This window comes from Camelina sativa, chromosome 5, assembly GCF_000633955.1.
Source record: "Camelina sativa cultivar DH55 chromosome 5, Cs, whole genome shotgun sequence".
In the NCBI taxonomy this organism is placed as follows: Eukaryota; Viridiplantae; Streptophyta; class Magnoliopsida; order Brassicales; family Brassicaceae; genus Camelina; species Camelina sativa.
The window spans coordinates 21011516-21017738 of NC_025689.1; the positions used below are offsets into that span (position 1 = coordinate 21011516).

Below are 6223 nucleotides of genomic sequence, written 5' to 3' on the forward strand. Positions count from 1 at the left end.
ATAACAAACTAGAGGCAAATGCTCCTAAAACAACCTAGAATGACAAGATTATGCAACAAAACTATGCAAAAACAAGGCTTAAAACCCAACAAAAACACAAGATATCACTAAATTGTTGCAAAATGCTTAAGATGGAAACTTAACATTTTTGCATGGTATTGTAAAGTTTGAAAAGAACTCCATTCATTGGAAGGATCTAGTGAGAATTTCTATATGGACATCTGGCATTTCAAAGGAATGGTTAAGTAATTTCGGTAATGGAAACCAGGAAGATTAATGGAAAAGGGAAAAAGTGTCACTGACATTAGACGACACATGATCCAGTACACAGACGGTACGTGATCCGGTACACAGATGATAGGTGATCCGGTACACGGATGGTAGGTGATCTGGTAAACGGATGGTAGGTGATCCGGTACACGGATGACACGTGATCCGGCACACAAATGGTACGTGATCCGGGTCATGGATGGCATGTGATCCAGCACACGGATGGCACGCGACCCGATACGTGGACGGCAAATGATTTGGTGCGATGGTTATCGATTAGCTGCTAGTGTCGTGGTACAGTTGCTGGCGTTATCTGGTACGATGGTTAACATTAGCTGGTACTGTCGCGGTATGTTAGCAATTCACTGGCTGATAAGTAGACGAACGTTAGCCTTCTACGGCGGACGGTACAACAGCTGATGTTAATGGTACTATCGTGATACGTTAGCGATGTGCTGGCCAGTATGTAGGCTAACAATGTATGGTACGTTAGCCGGTATGGAGGCTAACAATGGATGGAACGTTAGCCGGTACGGAGGCTAACGCTGGATGGTATGTTAGCCAGTACAGAGGTTAACAATGAATAACACGTAGGCTAACGATATATAGCACGTTAGCCGGTATGTAGGCTAAAAATGGATGGCACGTTAACTAGTACGTAGGCTAACGATAGATGGCACGTTAGCCGGTATGGAGGCTAACGAAGGATGGTACACTATCAATGTGTCGGCTTGTACGATAGTGGCTGGTAGGACTGGTCACCCTTACTCATGAGATGGTAAGGATTGGTTAGCAACTTTAGAGCTAAAGGAAGCTGCCAAAGAATGTTGCAAGTGAAAATTCATCTTTGGAAGATCAAACTGGAGTTAGAAATTACTAAGGAAAATGAATATTCTTTACGTGAAATATCTAAGCAAATGAGTTATAGGAAACGAAAAGTGGGGGAGACTTTGCGAGAGTAATGTTGGCCGCAATGTGTAGATGGAAATCTTACATCGACGGAGAATTTGATAAACGAAAATGAGTATTTTCATAGGTACCATAAGGAAAATGGAAAACCCCAAAAAGGAATTGTGTTGAGGCTTAAGGAAAATTTGCGAATGGAAATGACTACTCGACCGATAACGAGTTGTAGTATAAGAGAATGTGTGGATCAGTCGGAGTTGTTCTCTAGTAATGGGTTTGGTTAGCGTTTGATACCTTGTCATGGTAATGTTAAATTCTTGCAAAGAATCATATGAGATGTCTTGATGAGTTATCCACGAAGGATATCATCTTGATGGTATGTTGTATTGCGATAATGTCTTGATGAGTTATCGACAAAGGATATCATCTCGACAAAGTGAAATGTTATTTTTGCAACAACAAGATTGTAATGATTAGTTCCATGAGAATTGGATAATTATCTTATGAGTATGAGTTATAACAAGTATCATTGACTAGCTAGATCAATTGTGGGAGTATGATGTCTCTCTATTTTACACTTTCTTAGTCATATTTTTAGTCATGTTTTGTATTGTGCAAAGTCTGTCTTGAGTGTTTTTAGGTCCTTAAACTTAGATATTTGCACTTAGATGTTTTATAGTGTTTCATTGCTGCATTGTTGCATTTTGGATGAAAACAAGTACTTTGGAGCCTAAAAAGAACAAAAAGAAGGATTGACAAGTTGCAACTATCACAAGGAAGGATCTGGTGTAATTTATGAGGTTTACACAAGAGGATTTGAAGCATCAAGAAGGAAAAGGGAGGAATCCGACCATACCACCCGACCATTGCCAGAGAGTAACTGGTCGAACTCATGACAGAGACCCTCAAAGATCGACTCGAATGAATCTTATCTGTTGGGACTCAGCTTCTAAGTTCTTCATCAACGTTATAGGAAATCTAGTTAGCTTTCCAATGGTGGTAATTTCAGACCAATTGGAGGTTCCGTTCAAGAGTTATTTCTGTTTTGGTGAACGTACATACATCCAGATTGAAGAATTGAACTGCCAGATTGCCTATCCGACCATGCACCCAAAGTGGAGCTCGACCCTAGCCTCGTGCAGCATGATTCGGATACCATCTAGTGCGGCTAGGTTAATTGGTTTTCACATATAAACCCCCTCTTAACCCATTTTCAAGACAGAAGAGGCAAAAGTCGTTCTTACACTTTTCTTTGAGCAAATTTTAGAACTGAGGATCTCTTTTCCAGTTTTTTTTTTTGTAGTTCTTTCAATTTGAATTCTGTTTACATTTTGCTATTGGTTCTTTCTAGTAAAATGTTTATCTCTTTTTCATCTTCGTGATTATGCAATTTTTATTTATTTCTGGCTTTATGTTCTTTGCCATAAAATCTGAGTAGTGAACCAAAGTTTCTAAGGATGGGATAGGATATTAGGTGTTCTTAATCGACTAGGATGTTTTAGATTGTTTTTTTTATGAAATTTTCACTTCTGGATTAGTGTTCTTAATGCTAGTTTTGAACTGAGAGGTTGGGATTAGATCTTAGACATTTCCACACCATGAGGTGCTCGATGAAATGCCTAGAAATGCTGGATTTACTCACTTAGCCTAAGAGATTAGGTGTGTAAAGAGTTTACTGACAATAATGAATTGGATTTTAATGCATGTTTGATTATGTTTCTCGAGGTCTGAAGACTTTCATGAATACCCAAATAAGAACCCATACCGTCTTCCTTAGAAATACCACTAAAAGATTTTAACTGGGCTCCTATGTCAGAGGGGACACTCATACCAAACATGATAGAAGACTTTGCCAGATTAACCTCTTGCCCCAAAGCTTTTTAGTAATTTCCTATTATCTCCATAACCGTCTTGCATTTTGTCGCCTTTGCTTTACAAAAGAACAGACTATCATCCGCAAACAACAAATGCGAGATGGTGGGACAGTCCCGAGCTAGAGTGATACCTGTAATTTTATTCTCCCGTTCAGCCTTTTCAATATTTGCGATCAAAACCTCTGTGCAAAGTATAAACAACACTACAAGAAAACATGGATTTTACGACTACAATTTGCGACTATATATGTAGTCGACATTTTTGGCGACTAAGTAGTGACTATTTGGTCGTATATTAGTCATTTTTTAACGACTGCATATGTTAGTCGCTAGTTTAGTCGTAATTTAGCGACTATTTTATGACTATATTGCACACCAAAATATGTAGTTGCTAAATAGTCACCAATTTAGCGACTAATATGCGACTTATAGTAAACGGTCGCTAAGAAGTCGCATATCAGTCGCTATTTAAGAAAATCATAATTTTCAAAATTTAATCCCAAACTCTTAACCAAACCCCAAGACCTAAATCATAAACTCTAAATCTTAGAAATTAATTCATAATTCATAAATTCAAAACTTAACCCCAAATCATAAACCTATACACCAAACCCTGTACTTTAAACCCTATATCTTAAATTTTAAACTTTTATAATGTATAGTATATAGAAATTAAATTATAAACCATTTAACCAAAATATAACCATTATGTGTATAAAATTAAATCTAATCTAAAACTATTTAGTGTATATATATAATTTAATACTTCCAAAAACTATTTACTTATAAAATTTATTAAATTAGTCATTGTAAAATCTGAAACTAATTGTTGATAAAAAAAAAACATAAAACTATATCATTTAGTCTGGGCTTTGAGAGGCTTTTGTACCACTTTGGATTTTGATATGAATTGAAAATTGGCCAACAAAAAAAAGAAATAAAAATCAACAAACAAAGAAACCTTCACCAACCTGTGCCTCTATTCCTCACACTACACTTAGAAAAAAAAAATCATCATCACTCTCGAAACTCTTTCGGAGAAACTCTCACTCTCATTTCTTCGAATCGCGATGACTCTGTCCGGCCAAACCTCCGACCGTATCTCCAGATCTAGAAGGGAAACTGGTTTCCGTGGGAGAAGGTTAGTTTGTTCTATCTCTATTTCCCCCTTTAAATCTGATTTTGGGATTAGGGTTTCTGGTCTACGTTTGTAATGACCTTAATCTTCGAATTGGTTTGAAGACGACATATAAGAAGCAGAAGCTGAGAGGTGAAGCGGAGGAAGACGGCATAGAAGACGAAAAAGCTAAGCCGTGGATTTATCGACGAAATTAGAAGTTGGGATCTCAAAACCGGGAAAGATCTGCTTCGATTCAAGTCGTGTGCTTCTCCGGCGCACAGCCGAAAACTTGGGTCGACTAAAGAATCAATTTTTCTATCAAGCAACAATGGGTCAAGTTCTCTTTTGCTCTCACACCTATCCTCTCCGACGTTCTTGAAGGCTTAGTAGTTGCTTTCATTTGTTATCCCTTTTTTTTTTTTTTTTTCTTGTTCCGCTGTAGGAGCATAGATTTTCACTTTGATTCTGCTGAAAACGAGTTTGATTTATCTGCTTGATATCGGTAGCCAATGCTGATGTGATCCACTTAGTTGCCTTTTCGCGTTTCTCATCCCCTGTGTGATTGCAGATGAGGGAGGATAAGAAGTAGAAGAATGATGAAGGAGAAGTGAGGGAAGGAGTAGCGCATCAATAGCTTTGTTGCCACGCGGGTATATCTCTTGTCATTTCTTTCAAATGTCTAGCTCCATCTGTTTTGGTCTCCATGGAGGTGGGTTTCTTTTCTTTCAAAAATCCTGGAACTGCTTTGTTATTTCATCTTTTCAGAATTCTTGAGTACTTATGTGCAAAATTGTTTTGTTTTTTTTTTGCTTTCTTTGGTGGGTTTCTCTCAGATCAAGTGTCAGCTGTTTTGGTTGAGTCTTGTGGCTTAAAGAACTTAAGGCTCAACTCGGCTCTCCTCAGTGTCACCAAAGTCACCGAAGGTACTCAAACTAAGCTCTCTAAAAGCATATCACTTCTTTCACAGAGTCACCTCAGTTTTGGTGATTTTATATGATAAAATCTGGTATGTGTGTGTGTTGGTGTTTGTGTTTGTGTCTTTGAAGCTTATGGTTTGAACATGTGATTTTTGTTTACTATATTATTTTGTTGTTTGTGATCAATAGACTGGATTTGGAGAAGCTTGAAAGCGGTTGGCTGGAAGAAGATAGGTAAAACCCTTATGTTTATTTTATTACTCTTGTATTACTCTTCAATTCTTTGAAGTCACATTGTTGCATGCGTAAACCATCTGATTCAGTGTCCTATTGTTCTTAGGTCGAAGATGATGTTTGGCTTACAGAGAAAGCCACAGCCAAGCACACTCTTAGACAGAGCTCATGATGTACAACTTTATTTCAGAGCGTAAGGTAAACTTTCATTGGTTAAGACATTTTCTTATCCTATTGTATCTTTCGCTATTAAGGTACAATATATATACTTTGCTACTTATTGTTGTGAGACTTTTATTAAATCTGTCAAAGAGTCATTTGTTTAGAAGCCTCTGTTGTAATTTTTGTGAGGCTTTTTGTTGAATTTGTCAAGAGTTATTTGGTAATACCGATCTCTAGACACCTGTTTTATATGCACTCTTTAACTTGAGTCACCATTGTCGATCTTCTTACTCACACTCACGTTTTTAAGCTAGAAGACATGTTAGTTATAGTGAATTGCTTGTCTCGATTGTTTCTCATTACTAGTCTCGATTTTGAAATTGTGTTATATTGATAATGGGAAATGAGTCCCCATGATACATTTTTTGTTTGTTTGTTCTGAAGGTACTTGAAGAAATGAGTTGCTCTTGGAACATTAATGGGAACTACCTAGGCTTCAATGATGGAATACAAAGCAATTGAGAATGTGCTACAAACCATTTATTATGTAGTTTTTCATCTATTCTTATTTTTAGTTATGATTTTTAATTTTATTTTGTAATACAATTTTTTTGTAATCATGGTTTATAATAATAAATATAGTACTCAAAAAATAATGTTTTAAAACATTATTCATAATTTAAATATATTTAAAACAATTAATAAAATATATGTAATTTGTATAAATACTGTATAAATAC

General features: G+C 36.5%; 1 long non-coding RNA gene across 4 annotated transcripts in view; it reads left to right on the forward strand.

Annotated features, from left to right (window-relative positions):
* LOC104787314 overlaps positions 3857-6223 on the forward strand; it is a 2629-nt gene continuing 262 nt past the window's right edge. Inside the window, exons 1-7 of one of the 4 annotated variants that reach the window (XR_767842.2) lie at positions 3867-4191; positions 4293-4502; positions 4739-4879; positions 5004-5093; positions 5277-5321; positions 5428-5519; positions 5938-6100. This is a non-coding gene — a long non-coding RNA (uncharacterized LOC104787314). Of the gene's footprint in view, positions 4192-4292; positions 4880-5003; positions 5094-5276; positions 5322-5427; positions 6101-6223 lie in introns of those variants that run through there. The other 3 variants (XR_767841.2, XR_767839.2, XR_767840.2) reach the window with 3 other exon arrangements.